The sequence below is a fragment of the Martes martes genome (assembly GCF_963455335.1).
Source record: "Martes martes genome assembly, chromosome: 11".
Taxonomy (NCBI): domain Eukaryota; kingdom Metazoa; phylum Chordata; class Mammalia; order Carnivora; family Mustelidae; genus Martes; species Martes martes.
The window spans coordinates 80,006,090-80,030,336 of NC_137899.1; the positions used below are offsets into that span (position 1 = coordinate 80,006,090).

The following is a 24,247-nucleotide window of genomic DNA, read 5'->3' on the forward strand; positions in this document are numbered from 1 at the left end:
AAGGGGTAGTAGAAGGCAGTTACAAATATTAGCTACATCCATGTGACCTGTTGCAGAAATGAGAACTGTAATAGTTACCAGTGTTTTTACTTAGCTTTATATGACTATTTTTGTTTTCTTACCTCCTTCACCTCTCATTATCTAATGCAAGATGTGTTAATAGTATTTGAATAAATATTCAAATTAATAGGATATCAAAAGGAGAGTGTAAATCAATAAGGAGAAGAATGAATACATAAAAAAGAGACTTGGAGAAATGGATGAATTCACCTAGGGAGCTAAAGAGAAGAAAGTGATCTAAGAATGGAAAATAAAAGAGGACAAAGAGCTGGAAAAATGAAATTGATCTGCCAAAAGGAGATTAAGAAGGAGCAAGCAATGATGTGAAGAAAATGGTGTCCAACTGTGTCAAATGCTTCTGTAGATCAAGAGAGATAAGTACTTAAATATACCACTGGATTTAGCAATGGAAAGGTAATTTCTCACTTCGATTAGAACAAAGTGATAGAGATGGAAGCCTGACTAGAGCGGATTCATGAGGAATGGGAGGAGAGGAACGGGAGACTGAAAACGTGGTCTACTTTTCTGAGAAAATTTGCTGTTAAGGGGAGCTGAGAAATGGTGGAAGCCAGTGGGAGGGAGGGGGTCAAAGGAAGCTTTTTATTTTTTAGGTGAGAAATGCTAAAGCCATGTATATGCTAATCTGAATGATCATGTAGATCAATACAAATTAATAATTGAAGAGAGAGGGGAGAATTTGCTTGAGCAATGCCCTTAGGGAGGTGAAAAGCAATGGAATCCAGGGCACAAGTGGAGAAAGTGGCCTTAGATTGGTACTTAAACTGTTCATCTCCTTTAAGTGGAGGTAAGAGTGTTATGTGGGTTTAGATATAGATGCTTTAGTAGATTAGGTAGTGGGATCCTGTGCAAGTTCCTTGCTAATAACTTCTATTTTCTCAGCAAAGAAAGGATAAGCATCATCACTTGATCCTGTGGTTCAAGGAGGGAAGTGCTGAAGTGTAATGAGATAAGAGAAGAATGGGGTATTCATCTGGGAGAGTAGGAGTAGGACAGAACTAGAAAACTGGGGTACAGTCACTGGGAGGCACTTGAGCTTAGCAGACATGAAGGTAAGGACACAGTCCATGTCAGGCTGCTATACTACTCCTCAAGGACCAGGATACAGTTTCTTTTTGCACAAAGAGAACTCAAAAGGAGAGAATGTGAAGGAGCAGAGCCAAGCATACTCAACTTCTCCAAAACTGCCCACTCAGGTAATTCAATCTTCTCATAGGGAGAAGAAAGAAAAGCAATAGGGAGAGGATGGAAGTGTTCCACTTGTAGGCTCTCCCTCCTTGGGAGGAGAATGGAAATTCCCTTCCTTCTAAGAAAACATGAGGAGTTAGGGATAGATGGTCCCCTAACCTGGAGGAGCATTTAACAGTACCCCAGTGGGATATACCTTCTGCATACTGGGTTAAGGGATTTCTCTGAGACATTTTGTAAAGAATCTGGCCAAATTTATGCAAATACTCGATAGATCTCACTGTTGAGATTCATTTTATACCATAACAGAAAACAAAAACAAAAACCTTTGGCCCCAAAAGTGGAAATCTGGAGCACAAAGAAATTATTGGTTCTAGTAGGTATGTAGCCAACTACTTCCTGATCAAATTGGATTACATCAAGATTCTGAGGTTCCTAGAACAACCCAGAATAGCCTATGTGTTGGCAACAGTAGAGAAAGATTATGGTTTCTGAAGAGTTTTTCCATCAATAAAATTGCCTCTCTCTCAAATCTTTTAATGACAAAAGAAAGTTTTAATCATTTAACTGTAATCAAGTTATTTAAAGCTACCTAACAATTGAAAATGTTAGGAAATTGTATGCAAACACAGGTGTGTAAATTGGTAGTTAATTTTATTGCCGACACTACTTTAACATACCAGTCGAAGTTGGGGCAAATTTGAGATTCAATGAAGTGCTCATATGAGAGTACTAAATCTACAACATAGTTATAGTTTCTTATCCCAGAAACTGCTCTTTTAATCTAACAGAAATGCTCTATAAATTCGAGTATAAGTATGTAGCGTGCCAAAAAAAAAAAAAAAATCACGAAAGAAACTCTTTTCCATCTTTAGCAGAGATTTTCAGCCCTGCTTACAATTAGAATTACTTCAGAAACTTTTTAAAAACACAGATGCCTGAGATTCACTCCAGATTAACTTTAGCATAATGAAATGAAGGGTGGGATGGGGGATGGGCCCAGATATGCTTTTAGAAGTTGCTCATGTGATCCTGAGGTACAACAAATTCTAGAACAATGGTTCTCAATCTTGCTGCAGTTAGAATCACCTAATGAGGTATTTATTGAAATTTGTTGATGGCCAAAGCACACCTTAGACCAATTAGATTAGAACCTCAATTTCTTGATTCAGGCATCAGTATTTTTCAAGCTCTCTTAGTGATTACAATATGTAACAAAGGCCGAGAACACTGCTTTTGAACCATTGGTTTAATGGAATCAGTTGCATTGGTTTACTTTCTTTCTTAATTTTGGTATAATTAATTAAATTAATGTATACATGTATATTTCACAAAGAGAAGAGTATATTGGCTTGTTTTGACCAGATATTCTATTTTCTAAGGAAACATGAACTCATGAGGCACAGTAAGTCTTGAACCATACTAGTCCTGAGAACTGTCCTCTGCCCATTTGCCTCCTATGGCTTTAAAGATGGAGAAGTATAGAGAAAGCCATGGATGAAAAAGGAACAAGGTAGCCATCATGGATGAGCTGCATGTTCAAGATCACAGATAAAAGAAGCCTGGGTCCTGGATAATGACAGACATCGTAGACTAGTACCCTAGTCTTAAATCACCTACTCAGGCTTTAACATGAGAGAGAATTTATCTCTATCTTATTTAAACACTGTTATTACTGGATGACTTTCAACAGCCGAAACTGCATGCTAACTAATAAAAGTTCTGACCTGTCAGTCTTGCTATAAAAGTGTATCTCCTGTTCAAGGAAGTGTTTTTAACCCATATGGTTGTCATTAAACTGGATGACAAAAAACTTCCTAGTACTGCCACAAAATACATCTGTGAGCAGGAAGGGTCTCTTACACAATGGGTATTTTCACTCTTAATTTTGGCACTTAGAGCAATATTCCTCATATTTCAGCTGTGAATGACTTTCAAAAGTTCAGAATTTTACAAAGCTCTTGTAAGTGGAATAAAACATTTTAAAAATCTTCAGGGGTGCCTGGGTGGCTCAGTCAGTCAAGCATCCAACTCTGGATTTTGGCTAAAGTCATACACAGGGTTGTGAGACTAAGCCCCCCCCCCCATTGGGCTAGGGGCTGGATGTGGAATCTGCTTAAGATTCCTTCCCTCTCCCTCTGCCCCATCCCCAATATTTTTTCAAACATGTAAATGTAAAGATGTTATTTAACAGAGCGTAATACACAAATCTTCTTTATAATCAAATTCAGTCAATGCCAAAGTATGATATGTAATCGTAATTTATATCTTAAAAATACAAATTGTCCAGCTCTCTGCCATCATGTAGGTAACATTCCGATCTCACAAAAGAAACAACTCCAGAATATCTGTCTCCAGTCTCTTAATTCCAAGATTTAATTTTTATACTATATTATGTTGCAGTTAAATGTAATTCCAAATTTATGCTATTTTTCCTTTATAATTATTAAGATCTCTGTGAATTACAGGGTATAATAATGAGCCAGTTACCATTTCAATTTTAAATCCTTTCTTCACAAGTGAGCTTGTGCTGCAATTTGCAATTTTGCCACTGGATGGCACCAAATTTTACCTTTTAAAACCAACTGACTCAATTGAAATGGAGACTGGTGCACAGCAGTAAATACTTAAATTACAGGAGTTAATCAAGAACTAAATGCTTTAATTAGGTAAAATCACACCCTGATCCCCAAGTCAGTGCTAAAAACCAACACTGTTTCACCACGTTTGTAACTGAAGAAACAAAGTATGTGTACAGTGAACATTTCAATTCCAGAGTGCTGACTCGAAGTAAATTCTATGTAACAACATTAATGAATGTTTAAACTTGAAATTAGATTAATCCAAAGGAAAACTGTTCAAATATGTAAGTCACAATGAACTCTAACTCAGTACAAAGACACATAAAGTAATGCAAATATGCTCCAACTTTGTGAATTCAGGTTGGAGAGTATCTAAAGCTTATGATAACCACCTATTTTCTTGAACAATCTGCTCTAAGAGTTCTCTCCCATGTTTTGTGCCCTTGATAGGTTTTCTCAGTCCTTCTGTGGTCTGAGAAGTCATCTTTTGATTTCCCTATCAAAGTGGCCTTCTCTTTTTTTTTTTTTTAAGATTTTATTTATTTATTTGGCAGACAGAGATCACAAGTAGGCAGAGAGGCAGGCAGAGAGAGAGAGGAGGAAGCAGGCTCCCTGCTGAGCAGAGAGCCCAATACCATATGGGTCTCGATCCCAGGACCCTGGGATCATGGCCTGAGCCAAAGGCAGAGGCCTTAACCCACTGAGCCACCCAGGCGCCCCATCAAAGTGGCCTTCTCTTAAAGGGAGTAAACCTTCAACATGCTCTTGTCTGATCCTTCCTCTCTTCTCTGATGGTAATCTATACATTCAATCCAAAATTATATTTTAATAATTTCATAATATACACATGCATCAAATCATCACATTCTGCACCTTAAACTTCCACAGTGTTATATGTCTATTACAGCTGAATAAAACCATGGGTAAAAAGCTGTACTCTGTATATGGGTTGGGCTGGGCATTGTAACCAGCCTTTTCGTACACTACCGAGAAAAACCGTGCACAGGAGAAAGAGAACACCAGAAAAGGAAAGTTCACAGGAGACAAGGGAAAAGTCCTGCAAGATAGCTCCTTTCTCCCAGTTGTCTGGACAAGAAATACATGGAATTATCCTTGACTCCTCTCTATTTTTCACACTAATCCATCAGGTCTATTTCCCAACCTGCAGGACTGCTATGGTCTGAATATTTGTGTCTCCCTAAAATTCCTATGTTGAAATTCTAATGCCCAATGTGATGATATTAGGAGATGGAGCCTTTGAGGGGTGCTTAAATCATGAGGGTGGAGCCATCATGAATGGGATTAGTACTTTTCTTTGAAGATTTTTTTTTATTTTTAAGTGATCTCTATGCCCCACATGGGGCCCAAACTCACAACCCCAAGATCAAGGGCCGCACGTTCCACTGAGCCTGCCAGGTACCCTGGGATGAGTACTTTGATAAGAAGACCCCACAGAGGCCTGATCCCTTCTGCCATATGAGAATGTAACAAGAAGTCAGCAAGCCTTCACCAGAACCCAACCATGCCAGTACTGTGATCCTGGACTTCCAGCCTCCAGGACTGTGAGAACTGATTTCTGCTCTTTATAAGCCACTCAGTGGGAGGTGTTTTGGTATCAGCAGCCTGAAAGGACCAAGACAAGGACTCAGTCACTTCACTCTCCTCCTCCTGTAACCCTGCTCTGAGCCACTAGCATTTCTTGCCTCCATCATATCAACAGCCAAATAACAGCCTCTGCCACCACCTTCCCTCCCTGCAGCCTACTGTCAACACAGCTGCCAAGGATCCTGCTAAATGGGAAGTATCACTCTGCTGCTCAAAAGCTTCCAATGGCTTTTTCTTCTTCATTGAGTGGGAAGGTTGTGATTTTTAAGGTAAATCTTTGTATTTCCTGATAGCAAAATTTACCTTCCTGAAGCAAACCCATAAAGAGTCAAGCTACCTTCAGCACAGTCCCTTCCTTAAAGCATCTGTCTTTCCTACTGTAGTAAAACCAACATCAATGATGATGAGAATGATAATAGCATGTGTGTGTGTGTGTGTGTGTGTGTGTGTGTGTGTGTGTGTATATATATATATATATATATGCCCGGGCTCTGTGGTATGTGGTCAACACCAACCAGATGTTCTCAACATCATTTGAGATAGGTATTATTCTTTTCTCCTTTTACAGAAGAGGATCCTAAAGTCCTAGTAACTTCCCAGATAAGCAATAAGGCCATGACCCAAACCTAGATCAGCCTATCTTTATGCCGTTGTTCTCATAATGCCCTCTTGCATTGTTGCGGCGGGCGCGGGGCGAGGTGGGGGGGCAGAGGTCGCAGCAGCTGGTTCTTCTCTGTGTTTCAGATTCCATCACTCCTTCCACCTCACTCAGATCAGAACTCCCCAGTTCTGTGCCTCAGCTCTGGGCTGGGAAATTTTATTAACTGATCTCAATGACAAAAACTTGGTTTATGAATTCTAATGTTCATTTTTAAACACAATTATATGTGTTTGGTATAATTCTCTTGTTGTAAAGATAAAATGTCTTCAAGCAAAAGAGTGGCCTTGGTGCTGAGCTCTGTGGCAGAGGCAGATATGTGGGGTAGGCAGAGGTTATTTCCAATGAAAGGCAGGAAGTTGGGGCACCTGGGTAACTCAGTGAGTTAAGTTTCTGCCTCTGGCTAAGGTCAAGATCTCAGGGTCCTGGGATCAAGCCCCACATTGGGCTCTCTGCTCAGCAGGGAGCATGCTTCCCCTTTCTCTCTGCCTGCCTCTCTGCCTACTTGTGATCTCTCTCTGTGTCAAATAAATAAATAAAATCTTTAAAAAAAAAGAAAAGAAAAGAAAGGCAGGAAGTTGAGGGGGAAGAGGGAACAGAAGAAAACCCCCTCTGCAGGACACTTTCTGTCATGCCTAAACATTGCCCACTAATCTTAATCTTTACATCAAAATGAATTCTCTCCATATTTTTTATTAATTCCATTTCACTATTAACCCTCAAGGAAATATGCTGGAAATACTCAGGAAATATGCTGAAATTGCACGATACATAATACAGACTAGTTATAAGAAGGAAAGCCCCCCAATATTAAGTCTTGGGTTCCATTATCTTTGAGGGTCAATGGAACCCAATCTCTAAGGGTATTTTTAAAAATTGTAGCAATGTCTATCATCTACTTTCAAAACTCCTCTCCAGCTTGTATGAACCAAACTTGGAACAGTTATGCCTGGGAAGAATAATAAACTTCCAGATTTCTGAGGGATGGATTATGTTATTTTATAAGCTTCCTTGCATATTTTTCATATATGTATTATATTTCTATGTTGGTCAGAACTGTTAGTTGAAAATAACAGAAAGATACCTCAACCTGTGTTTTCAAACCAAAAAGGTAATTAGGAAGTTCAAACACAGACAGCGAATTTGAGGGCCCCAACAAAGGCATCAGCCTTGGTGTCTCCTTCCCCTGTCTCTCAACTCTGCTGCCTTCTGTGCAGGTATCCTTCTCAGGCATGTTTTTGTTGCTGTAGTTATTTTGCCTTTTTTGATGATGTTTGGTTTGGGCTCTTTTTTTGTGTGGCTTTTAAAAAAGATTTATTTATTTATTTATTTATTTGAGAGAGAGAGAGAGAGCAAGAGCAGGGGGAGGGACCCAGGGAGAAGGAGAAGCAGGCTCCCCACTGAGCATGGAGCCCAACATGGGGCTCGATCCCAGGCCTCTGGGATCATGACCTGAGCCAAAGTCAGACAGTTAATTGACTGAGCCACCCAGGAGCCCAGGGTTTTTTGTTTTTTTTTTTAATGATGGTCCATCATTAAATTTCCTGGGGTAACAATTTATACAAAGAGTTTCTTTCCCAACACCTCCAGCAAAACTCTCAGTTTATTGAGCTGATGTAGGTCTTATGCTCAGTCTTGAAGCAATCATGATTCTTGGGAACTAGTCATCTCCAAAAGGTCCAGCCTGTGATATAGATGCCTACCTCTGAAAAAGCCCCAACCCCATATACAAATTTAGAGTAAGGTGGTCAAGTCCTGAAAGGGTGAGAATAGATGCTGGACAGGAAGAGAAGAAGAAAAAAAATTTTTTTTAAGATTTTATTTATTTATTTGACAGAGAGAGATCACAAGTAGGCAGAGAGGCAGGCAGAGAGAGAACAGAGGAAGCAGGCTCCCCACCAAGGAGAGAGCCTGATGCAGGACTCGATCCCAGGATTCTGAGATCATGACCCAAGCTGAAGGTAGAGGCTCAACCCACTGAGCCACCCAGGCGCCCAGAAGAAAAAAAATTTTTAAAAGATGTCCTTAACTCTACAACATCCGTGTCTCCACCAGGCTATAAACTTATCAAGAGTAAGGACTACTTGTAACAATTATTTGTACTCCCAAGATACTACCCAAAAGCATAAAAGCTTATAAATAAAATGTTTATTTACAAATTTCCTAGGTGCCTGAATTTAATGGGTTCAAAGTGACCTTTCTCTAGATCAAAAGATGTGTTCCCCTCCCTAAGTAAGTTACTTCTTAAATTCCACTGTCTATGCAGTAAAAAACACGCACAAGACATACATACACTTAGTGTTTTGATGTGTATTATTTCACATAATAATGAGTCCAACCATATGCTAAGTATTATTTCTTTTACAGAATAGGAAACTGAGCTTCTGAGAGGTTAAGCAATTTGTTTAAAGCCTCCCAGTTAATAAATGAGGAGGGCCTGGGGAGGTTTTTTATTCTAATACCAAATTATTTCCACTAGACTAGAGGTAGACATTTAAAGGTGACAGAATTGTGTGGACAGAAAGTTATGTTAAATAACTGAAATGGGATGCTTTTAGGAAAGACTTGTATTCATGTTTAGGGTATAAATCAATCTTAATTGACTTAGTGCTGAAGTCCTCGTATATTTGATACTTGCTTGGTTACCAGAAGCATTTGAGTTAGGGCTCTCTACAGGACCATGAGGGGCTTAGAGAAAGAAGTCATTCATGCTCTATAACTTCACATCAATGTTATTTCCTTGTTAAAATGAACAGTATTTATACACATTTGAAAATTACATCTAAATTATCCAGTATTGGAGGGCCTGGGTGGCTCAGTCAGTTGGGTGGCTGACTCTTGATTTCAGCTTGGGCCATGATCTCCAGGTACTGGGACTGAGCCCTGCATCTGGCTCCGCGCTCAGCAGGGAGTCTGCTTCAGAATTCTCTCTCACCCTCTATCCCCTTCCCACTAATTTGCACTCTCTCTCTCTCTCCCTTTCTAAAATAAATAAATAATTTTTTAAAAAAAGACTTAAGCTGTCTGATATGAAATAAACTAATAAATAAATAACAGCATTGACAGAGTCAAAGAAAAACAGAACAAAATGGTGAGTACAAAAACATACAAATTTATATGATAAATGTGGCATTCTAATCAGTAGGAAAGGATTGGCTATTCAGTAAGTGGTACCATCATAAATGGCTATTCATTTGGTGAAAAAATTAAATTTGGTTTATACTACACATAAAAGGAAATTCTAAGAGAAATGTAGTACTAAAAGAAAATATATTTAATAAGAGATATTTTCATAATTTGGTGGTGAAGACTTTGTAAGCAAATTATGAATGTTACAGCCACACACACAAAAAAAGAGTGAAATATTTGACTAGAGAAAGTTAGGACCTCCCATGTGATGGAAAGAATTACAAACCAGTAACAAACTATGGGGGGCCAAAGAGTGCTTGTAAAACTGATGAAATCAGAATAAACTAGGTGGAATGTGCCAATGTCAGTTTCCTGGTTTTGACAGTGTACTATCATTACACAAGATGTTACTACTGGCAAAGTCTGGATGAAGAGCACATGGTGTCTCCCTATGAGTTTGGGTGTGGCAACTTTATATGTATTTCTCTTTTTTATTTTTTTTAAGATTTTTTTCATTTATGTGACAGAGACAGACACAGGGAGAGAGGAACACAAGCAGAGGGAGTGGGAGAGGGAGAAGCAGGTTTTCCACCAAGCAGGGAGCCCATTGTGAGGCTCAATCCCAGGACCCTGGGATCATGACCTGAGCCGAAGGACGCTTAACAACTGAGCCACCCAGGTGCCCTTGTGTATATCTCTATATAATGGTTAATTTTATGTATCAACATGACTGGGACATGGGGTACTCAGATTAAACATTACTTCTGGGTGTGTCTGCTAAGGGTATTTCTTGATGAGATTAGCATTTGGAATAGTGGGTTCAGGAGACTGTCCTCCTTAATGCAAGTGGGCATCATCCAATCCATTGAGGGACTGAATAGAACAGAAAAGCAATGAAAAGAAGAGCCCATTCTCTCTGCCTGACTGGCTGAACTGGAATATGAGTAGTCTCCTGCCCTTGGATCAGGACTTACACTACTGACCCTCCAGTTCTTGAACTATACCACTGGCTTTCCTGGGTCTCCAGCTTGCAGACAGCAGTTCGTGGAACTTCTCAGCCTCCATAATCACATATATATTTATATCCTCTTCCTGGTTCTGTTTCTCTGCAGAACCCTAACATGCCATAGTATTTTAAAGTAAAAAGTTTTTAAAAAGCTAAATATGATGAGTGTGTGAACTGAACAATTAAAAAAAAAACTTGTGTTTAGTTGTGGGAAGTGATAAATAACATGAGTATCTGTAGAGAATATAAGCAAACACACTTAATATTTCCCTGGAACAGCACTGTCAAGGAAAGTCCAGGCTCGACAAAACTGGAGCCCGGCATCCTCTACTAGGCAAGAGTAGGCAAGTTCCTCAATCTCTATATGCCTCTGTTTCTTATCTATAAAATGGACCTCATAATAGCTATCACATTGGGGCTGTTGTGAGAACTGAATGAGCTAATATCTGTAAAGCACTAAGCCCAGTGGCTGGCAAGTCATAAGTAATATTCGTTCAATACATAAGTAGTTAACAATTAAAATTATATTCATTCATATTTAACTATGTTGTATAAGTGTCAATACCTACATAATTTTGGGTTTTGTCACAGTTCTAAACCTACTACAAGTCTAAAAAATGGTATGAGAGTTATTTTCAAACTCATTTTTGTATTAGAACATAATTTATGAAATCCTTATACAAGACCATTGAAGCTTTAATTTTCTTCACTCTCTATTTCTCAGCATGCTAGAGAGTGTATTATCCTATGGGCTATTTAGACTTGGGGTTTCATTCACACTGTCCTCAGGAACTGTTGCCAAGCTGCACAAAAAATCAGAATTGTGAATCTTTCTTATCCAAATCTCACTGCTAACTCCACCTCTGATGGTTGGTCATGTTAAAGACTAAAGTGAGTTGTTATAATGCGACCTTTAAATTGTACAATCCTTTTATTCAAAAAGCATTATTTATTCAAATGGCAGCAGAGAGCCCAGAGTCCACAGCTATTTATAGAGTTTTCGAATAAATATAAGTGATTTTCTGTTCTGGAGAGAAAACACGAAAGGACCAGATATTGGAATTACTAATGAAATGGGTGTGACAGAAAACTAGATAAAGGATAAAGATACAATTAAATGTCACTGACCAATCTCATTATCATTAGGACATCAGATTTTTTGGAGCATTGTTTTTACAAGCAAGTACTGAAAGCTGTTTGGGTGAAAACGATCACCACTGGGTGAAAGCAAACATAAGGAAAATTCAGGCTTAAAATTCTTCACATAAGTCAATCAATTCATCATTTCAAACTATTTTACTGCTAAATTTTTAAAAATCAGAATTTATATTTCCATTTAAAACTTTAGATGTGACATGCAAAAAAAATGAGTAAGATTTAAATTTAAGTAGTTGTCAAACAACACATTCTAGTAAATTGAGAGACAGAATTTTATAAGCTTTTGTCAGGAACATAAGGGATTCTAACTAAAATGATTAGTTCCATGATTACATGAAGAAGGACATTTGCTCTGAAACCTGCAGGCTGCAGCAAGTATTCAGGAAGCAGCTTTCTCTAATAGAAGGAAGAAGTTGCAGACTCTAACTTTTTTTTTTAAAGATGTATTTATTTATTTGAGTGAGTGAGTGCAGGGAGAGGAGAGGGTAGAGAGAGAATCTTAAGCAGGCTCCACACTTAGTGCTCAGTGTGGAGCCTGACGTGGGGCTCGGTCTCAGGACCCTAAGATAACAACCTGAGCTGAAACCAAGAGTCAGACACTTAACTGACTGAGCCACCCTAGTGCCCCTGCAGACTCTAACTTTGAATATCAATTATCCCAGCATCCAGGCATTTGAAATTTCCCAAATCTGACTTGTAAAAATTCTTAAGAATTAATTCTTAAGAAAGTCTGGTTTGCCCAAAATGACCTTCATGTTATGGCTTTATTAAGGATCCTAATCTGGCCTCATTTTGATTTGTACAACATTTATGGTTAAGCAGCCCTGGGGACTTCTCCCAAAACCCACTGTACAGTGTCTCCAGACATGGACTACATTTATTATTTCTTAAGATTGGTCAGGACTCTTCTTATTTTGAGTGACAGAATTCTTACTCAAACCAGCTTAGGGAATAAAACAAAAGGAAATATATGGGCTCATATACTCATTAGTTCCATTAGAAAGTGATGTTTACTTAATACTCAACCCATTTTCCCATTCTTTCCCTCTTTAACACATAAAATGTGATAAATTTCTTCATTTTTATTTACTATTTATTTTTATTTGCATTATGATCTAAATATATGAATGACTACAGTTGCTACATTAAGCAACTATTTTAGCTAAGGAAGATCAAAAAGGCCTAAAGTAACTGAACAGCTCAGTCACTTGCTCAACTTAAACAATTATGATAATCTGGGACATTCTGATAGTCTATGCCCAAATTATATGCCCAAATCTTGTGCTTTCTCAGATGAAGGGGGAAGGAGGACATAGGTCCTAAAAGCAGACTGGGGCATCTGGGTGGCTTAGTTGTTAAGCGTCTGCCTTCAGCTCAGGTCAGGATCCCACAGTCCTGGGATGGAGCCCCACATCAGGCTCCCTGCTCCGCGGGAAGCCTCCTTCTCCCTCTCACCCACCCTGCTTGTATTCCCTTTCTCACTTTCTCGTTCTCTGTCAAATATAAAAATAAAAATCTTTAAAAAAAAAAACCTAAATTAGTGCCCAACTTTTAAAAATTTAATTATCTATTAGGTATTAAAAACATGCCATGCACTATAATTATGATAAATATAATAACTATAATTATAGTTATATATACTCATAAATGTTTATATATGATAAATACATATTAAATGGGATAAATAAAATAATACAATGCACATTTACTTATGTATCAATTATTGATATACTTAAAAATATAATTATATATTTCAGCTTATACAATTTCATATTATATAACTATATAATAATATAAATATGGATACAATGCATGTATAATTATGCTTATATACATTTACATAAACATCATAATTATAATTAATATAAATAGTAATCATTGTATCCCTAGGGTTGCTTCTCATCCATGCATCACCACTAAGAATCAAGTGTTACTCTTAACTTACAGTCAATAACACTAAGGATTCAAGAGTTGTTAAGTAACTTCTCCAAAGTCTCACAGCAAGTGGAGGCATCTAGACAGTCCAAGTCCCTCTTGACTATTACACTGTGCAGTTAGTAGCACAGCCGCAGCCCTCTTTACCTTCTGGTGTTTCCTTATCTAGTAAAATCTGCAATCCCTTTGGTTTTCAAATATCTGGCCTTCACCTTTTTCCTATGAAATATGAAGTACTAGGAGAGGCCAGATGGCAGAGGAGTAGCGGACTGAAATGACATCAGGTCACAAGAGTTCAGCTAGATAGTTATCAAACCACTCCGAACACCTACAAACTCAACAGGAGATCCAAGAGAAGAAGAGCAGCAATTCTAGGAACAGAAAATCGACCACTTTCTGAAAGGTAGGACATGCGGAGAAGTGAATCCAAAGCGACAAGAAGATCAACCGCGGCGGGAGAGACCAGCTCCTGGTAAGCGGCAGAGCAGTGGAGCACAAAATCAGAACTTTTAGAAGTCTGCTCCACTGAGGGATATTGCTCCAGAGGCTAAGTGGGGGTGGAGCCCTTGCAGGGACAGTGTGGTCTCAGGACCCACGGGGACAATGAAAGATCACGGCTGTCTGAATGTGGCAGAGCTCCCAGGTATTAGAGCGGGTAAGGTGACTACAGAGACAGAGCAGAGGAGTGAGCTCTAAGCTCGGGGTTACCTTAAACTGTGACCCATGGCACAGCTGGACCACTGCTCTTTGAGCAGGGACTCCACAAGTGGGAGATCCAGGGAGACTCACCTTCCTCCTCTAAAGGCAAGAATCTGTTGGGTTTGGAGACGCCAAATGGGGCTGTGTGCCAGAGACAGAAACACTTGGTCACAGGCCCAGTGAACCCAGAACGTGGCCGGAGAGACCAGGGAGACAGGAGTGATTGACCCTTTTTCTCTGAGGGTGCACTGAGGAGTGGGGCTCTGAGCTCTCAGCTCCTCTGGGCTGGAGATTGGGAGGCCACCATTTTCATTCATATCCTCCAGAGCTCCACGGAAAGCATCCAGGGAACAAAAACTTCCCAGGGCAAACTCGAGCAGATTTCTTAGCCTGGCCCCTGGCAAGGGCAGTGCAATTCCACCTGGGGCAAAGACATTTGAGAATCACTACAACAGGCCCCTCCCTCAGAAGATCAACAAGAACATCCAGCAAGACCAAGTTCAGTGATCAAGAAAAATCAAAGAAACACATTCACAATAATATAATAATAGTAGGGAACGTTAATACCCCCCTCACTGAAATGGACAGATCATCCAAGCAAAAGATCAACAAGGAAATAAAGGCCTTAAATGACACATTGGACCAGATGGACATCACAGATATATTCAGAACATTCCATCCCAAAGCAACAGAATAACATTCTTCTCTAGTGCACATGGAACATTCTCCAGAATAGATCACACGCTGGGTCACAAATTATGTCTCAACTGGTACCAAAAGATTGGGAACATTCCCTGCATATTTTCAGACCACAATGCTCTGAAGCTAGAACTCAATCACAAGAGGAAAGTTGGAAAGAACTCAAATACATGGAGGTTAAAGAGCATCCTACTAAAGAATGAATGGGTCAACCAGGAAATTAAAGAAGAATTGAAAAAATTTATGGAAACAAATGATAATGAAAACACAACTGTTCAAAATCTGTGGGACACAGCAAAGGCAGTCCTGAGAGGAAAATATACAGCAATACAAGCCTTTCTCAAGAAACAAGAAAGGTCTCAATTTACAACCTAACCCTACACCTAAAGGAGCTGGAGAAAGAACAGCAAAGAAAGCCTAAACCCAGCAGGAAAAGAGAAATAATAAAGATCAGAGCAGAAATCAATGAAACAGAAAAAAACAGAAAAAAACAGAAAAAAAGAAAAAGAAAACAATAGAACAAATCAATGAAACTAGGAGCTGGTTCTTTGAAAGAATTTATAAGATTGATAAACCCCTGGCCAGACTTCTTAAAAAGAAAAGAGAAAGGACCCAAATAAATAAAATCATGAACAAAAGAGGAGAGATCACAACCAACACCAAAGAAATACAAACAATTATAAGAACATATTATGAGCAACTCTACGCCAGCAAATTTGACAATCTGGAAGAAATGGATGCATTCCTAGAGACCTATAAACCACAACCAAACCTGGAAGAAACAGAAAACCTGAACAGACCCATAACCAGTAAGGAGATTGAAGCAGTCATCAAAATCTCCCAACAAACAAGAGCCCAGGGCCAGAGAGCTTCCCAGGGGAAATCTACCAAACATTTAAAGAAGAATTAATTCCTATTTTTCCTGAAACTGTTCCAAAAAACAGAAATGGAAGAAAAACTTCCAAACTCATTTTATGAGGCCAGCATTACCTTGATCCCAAAACCAGACAAGGATCCCACCAAAAAACAGAATTACAGACCAATATTCTTGATGGACAGAGATGCAAAAATTCTCACCAAAATACTAACCAATAGGAGCCAACACTACATTAAAAGGATTATTCACCACGACTAAGTGGGGTTTATTCTTGGGCTGCAAGGTTGGTTCAATATCTGCAAATCAATCAATGTGATACAGTACATTAATAAAAGAAAGAACAAGAACCATATGATACTCTCAATAGATGCTGAAAACGCATTTGACAAAGTACAGCATCCTTTCTTGATCAAAACTCTTCAAAGTGTAGGAATAGAGGGCATATTCCTCAATATCATCAAAGCCATCTACGAAAAACCCACAGCGAATATCATTCTCAATGGAGAAAAATGGAGAGCTTTTCCACTAAGATCAGGAACACGGCAAGGATGTCCACTATCATCACTGCTATTCAACATAGTACTAGAAGTCCTACCCTCAGCAATCAGACAACAAAAAGAAATTAAAGGCATCCAAACCACCAAAGAAGAAGTCAAACTCTTCACTCTTTGCAGATGGTATGATACTTTATGTGGAAAACCCAAAAGACTTTACTCCAAAACTGCTAGAACTTGTACAAGAATTCAGTAAAGTGTCAGGATATAAAATCAATTCACAGAAGTCAGTTGCATTTCTATACACCAACAACAAGACAAAAGAAAGAGAAATTAAGGAGTCAATCCCATTTACAGTTGCACCCAAAACCATAAGATACCTAGGAATAAACCTAATCAAAGTGGCAAAGAATCTGTACTCAAAAAACTATAAAGTATTCATGAAAGAAATTGAGGAAGACACAAAGAAATGGAAAAGTGTTCCATGTTCATGGACTGGAAGAACAAATATTATGAAAAGGTCTATGCTACCTAAAGCAATCTACACGCTTAATGCAATCCCTATAAAAATACCTTCCTTGGGGTGCCTAGGTGGCTCAGTGGATTAAGCCTCTGCCTTCAGCTCAGGTCATGATCTCAGGGTCCTGGGATTGAGCCCCTCATCTGGTTCTCTGCTCAGCAGGGAGCCTGCTTCCCCTTCTCTCTCTGCCTGCCTCTCTGCCTACTTGTGATCTCTGTCAAATAAATAAATAAAAATCTTTAAAAATAGAATACCTTCCTTTTTTTTGTTTCGAAGAAATGGAACAAATAATCCTAAAATTTATATGGAACCAGAAAAGATCACGAACAGCCAGAGGAATGTTGAAAAAGAAAGCCAAAGTTCATGGCATCACAATTCCAGACTTCAAGCTCTATTACAAAGCTGTAATCATCAAGACAATATGATACTGGCACATAAACAGACACATAGGTCAGTGGAACAGAATAGAAAGCCCAGAAATAGACCCTCAACTCTGTGGTCAACCAATCTTCAACGAAGCAGGAAGAATGTCCAGTGGAAAAAAGACAGTCTCTTCAACAAATAGTGTTGGGAAAATTGGAAAGCCACATGCAGGAAAATGAAACTGGACCATTTCCTTACACCACACACACACAAAAATAGACTCAAAATGGATGAAAGACTTCAATGTGAGACAAGAATTCATCAAAATCCTTGAGGAGAACACAGACAGCAACCTCTTCAATCTCAGCCACAGCAACTTCTTCCTAGGAACATCGCCAAAGGCAAGGGAAGCAAGGGCAAAAATGAACTATTGGGATTTCATCAAGATCAAAAGCTTTTACACAGCCAAGGAAACAGTCAACAAAACCAACAGACAACTGACAGAATGGGAGAAGATATTTGCAAACAACATATCAGATAAAGGGCTAGTATCCAAAATCTATAAAGAACTTATCAAACTCAACACCCAAAGAACAAATAATCCAATCAAGAAATGGGCAGAGGAAAAAAAAAATGGACAGAGGACATGAACAGACATTTCTTGCAAAGAAGACATCCAGATGGCCAAAAGACACATGAAAAAATGCTCAACATCACTTGGCATCAGGGAAATACAAACCAAACCACAAAGAGATACCACTTCACACCAGTCAGAATGGCTAAAATTAACAAGTTGGGAAACGACAGATGTTGGAGAGGATGCAGAGAAAGGGAAACCCTCCTACAGTGTTGGTGGGTGCATGCTGGTGCAGCCACTCTGGAAAACAGCATGGAGGTTCCTCAAAAAGTTGAAAATAGAGCTACCCCACGACCCAGGAATCACAGTACTGGATATTTACCCTAAAGATACAAATGTAGTGATCTGAAGGGGCACATGCACCCGAATGTTTATAGCAGCAATGCCCACCATAGCCAGACTATGGAAAGAACCTAGATATCCATCAACAGATGAACGGATAAAGAAGATGTGGTATATATATATATATATATATATATATATATATATATATATATATATATAGGAATACTATGCAGCCATCAAAAGAAATGAAATCTTGCCATTTGTGACAATGTAGATGGAACAAGAGGGTATTATGCTGAGCAAAATAAATCAATCAGAGAAAGACAATTATCATATGATCTACCTGATATGAGGAATTTGAGAGGCAGAGTGGGGAGTTTGGGGGGTAGGGAAGGAAAAAATGAAACAAGATGGAATCAGGAGGGAGACAAACCATAAGAGACTTCTAATCTCACAAAACAAACTGAGGGTTGCTGGGAGGAGAAGGGGTATGGAGAGGGTGGTTAGGTTATGGACATTGGGGAGGGTATATGATATGGTTGAGTGCTGTCAAGTGTGTAAGCCTGACGATTCACAGACCTGTATCCCTGGGGCAAATAATATATTATATATTAATAAAATTAATTAATTTTTAAAAAAGAAATATTAAGTAATTTTGACAGTCTGATCTATTATTCAGGATATCACGGCAAGGAGAGGGGGCTCAATTTAAACAAGTGAGGAAACCAGAACACTAAGATACCTAGTAAAGATTGGACAGCTCAGGGCCCCTGGGTGGCTCAGTGGGTTAAACCTCTGCCTTCGGCTCAGGTTTTGATCTCAGGGTCCTGGGATCAAGCCCCACATTGGGTTCTCTGCTCAGCGGGGAGCCTGCTTCCTCACCCCCCCTCTCTCTCTGCCTGCCTCCCTGCCTACTTGTGATCTCTGTCTGTCAAACAAGTGAACAAAATCTTAAAAAAAAAAAAAAAAAAAAAAGATTGGACAGCTCTGTCTTTAAGCAGAAAGCAACCTAGAACTAGGAGCTCACACAGCCCTGAAGACAGAAGTATCCCAACAGCAAGTCCCAGTTAGAGATGAAACAGTCAAAGGTAAGATGGTGGAGTGGTTTTCACTTACTGATATAACTATTTGCCCAGCACATCCATTCAAGAGAAGGTTAAGAACACTTACACCCTAGTTTAACTGATATCAGTAATGCTACTCAGAATCTGCAAGACAAATCAGCTTTAGTCTTCCTTTAAAGCTATCTGAGCTCCCCAAATTCATGCCTACTAAAAATGCAATCAGCATACTGATGTCCCCTTGCCTTGTGTGAATCAAAGAGCTCAGAGTAGCATAAACATTACTAGAAGAGAATAAATACAACCAGATGTCCCTTGTTCTCAGTCTTTGATCATAACAATGAAACAGTCCCTAAATGACATGTGAAGGGATTATACTAAATTCTTATCGAAACTTTCCTTCAACTGTTTCCTTCATTAACCAATTCTGAATTGGTATTCCAGTGATGGTAGTATATTTTATTAAAAGCTTATATAGAAGCATAAATATTATCCAAGATATATGCATAGTAAGGTGATAAATGACTTCTCCAGAAGTGCATGCAAATTAAATTAACATTGGGAGTAAAGTTCTTCTTTTTCAAAAGAATCCCACACAATCTACTGCTTTCCCCCCTGCTGAGAGTGCTAATTTATTTTTTCTTAACTAGAAAACCAGGAGAAGATCTCTCTTAAGACTGGGTTTTCTGTTTATTAATTTCTTTCATTGATTCTAAGATACTTTAACAACAACAGTGCATCAATGGTTACAGTATTTTCAAGCTATTTAATATAATGTCAGACAATATGTTTCATAGCAGAAAGAGAATCCCTTCGGAGTGTTATGCAGTTTGCCTCCTTGTACAAGGCATCAAAAGACAAACAGTAGCGAGTGTTTATCACAGCTTCAGAAGCCTAGTGATTGGACAGGATTTTTTGGTCAAGGACAGATACAGAGGTATTAATATTGACTTTCCAAGCATTTTATTTGTAAAGCACTTCAGGCAAACATGTTCAGTTAAATAGTATTAATACTGGCTGTTTATGACTTTTCCCTCTGTTCACAGGAGCCCAAAAGCTCAGGAAATTAAAAAACAAAAACAAAAATCAGCACTGCTCTGTTTGTCAAATGTAATTTATATGAGAGGTAGTAAGTGAAGACACCCAGGTTAAATGATTTATATGTGTCTCCAAAGCCCAGGACTCCAATTTGAAAACTGCTTCTGTTCTAAACATTAATCTGTACCTTTACACAAGTGAGGAAACCAGAACACTAAGATACCTAGTAAAGACTGGACAGCTCTGTCTTTAAGCAGAAAGCAACCTAGAACTAGGAGCTCACACAGCCCTAAGATAGAAGCATCCCAAGAATTAAATACTGTCAGGGTAGGACAGCATATACTACTAGTTGTGTGATCTTGGTCAAAAACTTAGTTTATCTGAGTTCAATTCTTCATATAAAAAATGGACCTAATTTGGGGCGCCTGGGTGGCTCAGTGGGTTAAGCCTCTGCCTTCAGCTCAGGTCATGATCTCAGGGTCCTGGGATTGAGCCCCACATTGGGCTCTCTGCTCAGCAGGGAGCCTGCTTCCCCCCCACCCTCTCTGCCTACTTGTGATCTCTCTGTCAAATAAATAAATGAAATCTTAAAAAAAAAAAAGGACCTAATTTCTAACTTACAGGATTATTGTAAAGATTTAAAATAATGAATGTATAATATTTAGTACGCTTCCAAGGAAACAGTAGATGTTATACAGAAAATAGCCCAAAAGGCCAATTTAAGCCATTTTAAAAACTGAACACAAATATTAAATATGTTAGTATCAAACAGTTATCAAGAATATACAGGTTGTTTTTTTCAACTTAGCTTCCTACTGAAATATAAATATGAATAGCAACATACACAAGTAATAAGTGAATTACTCAATAAGTATTTAAAATATACACCGACCCAAACTGAGAAAAAGAACATTACCAATATTTCAAAAGCCTGTTCTTTTGGTTTTTTCTTCCCTGTCACAGATTCCTTCTCAAAGGTAATCAGTGTTCTGACTTCTAACACCACAGTTTAGTTTTGCCCATTCTTAAACTTTATTGAAATGGAATATACAGGGGGGCCTGGGTGGCAAAGTGGGTTAAAGTCTCTGCCTTCGGCTCAGGTCATGATCTCAGGGTCCTTGGATCAAGCCCCACATCAGGCTCTCTGCTCAGCAAGGAGCCTGCTTCCTCCTCTCTCTCTGTCTGCCTCTCTGCCTACTTGTGATCTCTGTCTCTGTCAAATAAATAAATAAAATCTTTAAAAAAAAAAAAAAGAAAGAAATGGAATATACAGTATGTACTGTAGTGCCGGGCTTCTCCCCCTTCAGCATTATGTCATGAGATTAATCTATGTTGCTGTGGTGTCACAGTTCTTCATTTTCATAGCTCCATGTGTGACTATACTACAGTTTCTCTCTCCATTTCAGAGTTGATGGATTACTGGAGCTATCACTAAATAATGTTACTATGAAGATTCTCTGTATGTCCTTTTTAGTGCATATATGTACACTTTTCTGTTGGGAGTGGAAGTTCTGGGTCATGGGGTATGCATATGTTTATTTTCAGTAGATATTGCCAAACTGTTTTCCAAAAATGTTGCATCAGTTTACACTCTCAGCTGCAGCATATAGGAATTCCACATGTTCACAAACAGTTGGGATTGCCAGTCTTTTTTATTTTAGCCATTGTGTCAAATGTATACTGATACTTAATTATTTAATTTAAATTTTAATTTCCCGGCATCGTAGTGATGTTGAGCACCTTATTATAGGCTTATTGACCATTTGGAAACCCTCTTTTATGAAGTACCTGTTCAAGGTCTTTGCCCAATTATCTAATGGTTTGTAATTTTCTTACTGATTTAGAGGTGCTTTCTTTCCCCTTACTCTAGATATGTCTTTAAACAGATATATGGGTGCAAAAATCTTTCTAAATATTTACTTTTAATTTATTAATGAATTTTAGATTATTTATTTATTTGAGAGAGAGAGAGAGAGAGAGAGAATGGGCAGGGGGTTGAGGAGAGGGAGAAGCAGACTCCTCACTGATTAGGGAGCCCAATGTGGGTTTCTATTCCAGGACCCGCAGATCATAACCTGAGCCGAAGGCAGACAACTGACTGAGCTACCCAGACGCCACTTAATGGCTTTTCTCGATAAATTAAAGTTCTTGATTTTAATGTGATCCAACTCATCTATATTTTCCTTTTTAGTTACAAGACACATGAGTAACAAATTGCATTAAAAACAAACAACAGAGGGATGGCTGGATGGCTTAGTCAGTTAAGCATCCAAATCTTAGTTTTGGCCCAGGTCAGGAACTCAGGGTTCTGAGATTGAGCCCCACCCCACATGGGGCTCCACATGCGGTGGGGAATCTGCTTGAGATTCTTCCTTCCTTGTCCTCTGACCCTCCCCCCCAATAAAAATAAATAAATCTCAAAAAAAAAAAAAAGATTCAGGAAACTAAAGGCTTCAGATATTGGAACTAAGATATATAATGTCAAATTACTAGGTGGAGAATATTTTAAAATAGAAAACAAATTTTTTTTGAATGAGAAAAACAATTATTTAAAACTTCCAACTGCCAGAAGAGAAAGGGTGGGCAGATGGGCAGAATAGGTGAAGGGGATTAAGATGTACAAACTTCCAGTTATAAAATAAATGAGTCACAAGGATGAAAGGTGCAGCATACAAGTATACTTAATAACACTGTAACTTTGTATAGTGACAGATGATAACTATGCTTATCATGATGAACTCTGAGTAATATACAGAATTATCAAATCAGTATGTTGTACACCTGAAACTAACATAACACTGTATGTCAACTACAATAGAAAATAGTAAGAATAAAATAGCCCCCAAAATAAAACATCTGAGGTAATGTGGAAACTTTTATTATTTTTATTGGAAATTAGGTGTACAGAGTTGGCTTAATCATAACCCTTAAATCATGACACATTAGAATCATTTGCCAAGAATGGTCTTTTTAAATTGTGTTCTATGTTAAAAATATAATGAACACTTGGAAATTCACCACCTAATCTAAGAACTATTAACTTACATTTATTGCTGCTATTACTACTACTAATACTACCTCAGTGGATAGGTTAAATGCATGTTAAGTACAATTGAAAGCAAACTGAAGAACCAAAAAAGAGAGCTTTAAAGTTACCATAATGCAACACAAAAAGGCAGGAATATGAAAAATATGAAAGAAATTTAAGAGATAAGAAAGTTCAAATAAGATGGTCTAATTGGAGTCTAAGAAAAGATAAGAGGGAAGATGGAGACAAGGAACTATGAAGAGGTAATGGCTAGCAATTTTCAGAACTAATAAAAAACACCAAGTCTCATATTTTAAAAATATCAAAACCAAGCAGACTGCATAAAATTCACACCTAGAAATATTGTAATGAAACTGGAGAAGTTTGACGGAAACATTCCCAATTTAAGACCTTACATTTGTACAACAGCTGGAAAGCAAGGACTGATGGACAGACCAACAGTCACTATGCTAGTATCCATAGTTGCTAAAGAACAGTAAAATAATATATTCAGAGTCCACTGAAGAAAAAAAGTAGAATCCTCCACCTAAAAAATAAAGGATACATATTCTGTCCAGTACACAAGAAATAAAAAATTGACCACAAGCCATAAAATAAGGCTCAAAAAACTTTATTATCATTCAGACCATGATTTCTAACCACAGTGCAAATATGTTGGAAATTAATAAAACATTAAGACCATGTTTTCTAACCACAATGCAAATATGTTAGAAATTAGTAACAACAAAAAGTTACAGCCACAAGGCAAACTTAAAACAATTCTAAATAACTTCTGGGGTCAAATATTTTGTTATAAGCACTGAATTTACTCACATATAGAACTAAGACAAACAACTATGGAAATATGATTGCAGAAAATGAAGGCTTTAAATTTGGGCACTTATAAAATAGTAAATAACAATTTGGAAGGTACATGGGAATAAATACAAATTTTACACTTTTAGCACTTTTCTTAGTGAATAAAAATATTCTTATTGTGATAAATGAAGATTTATATTTTTAAATACTATCAACCTACCAAAAGTGACTGAAAATAAGAATGTAAATAATAACATTTGGAAAGTGGAAGGTAAGAAAAGAGCTAAAAGAATGTGTTAACTGCGGGTTTTCTTATTTCCTACTACAAAGAATACTATTGTCTAAAGTGGCTAAATTTAAAAATAAAAGATTAAATGTAATATATAAA

At 38.1% G+C, this 24,247-nt stretch overlaps 1 pseudogene across 1 annotated transcript in view; it reads left to right on the forward strand.

Moving 5' to 3' along the window:
• The first annotated feature begins 792 nt into the window (after positions 1-792).
• The window catches only part of LOC308352480 (non-POU domain-containing octamer-binding protein-like), a 28,901-nt pseudogene continuing 5,446 nt past the window's right edge, over positions 793-24,247 (forward strand). The window contains exon 1 of the transcript in view: positions 793-865. The product of the transcript in view is annotated as a non-POU domain-containing octamer-binding protein-like (transcript). The remainder of the gene's footprint in view (positions 866-24,247) is intronic.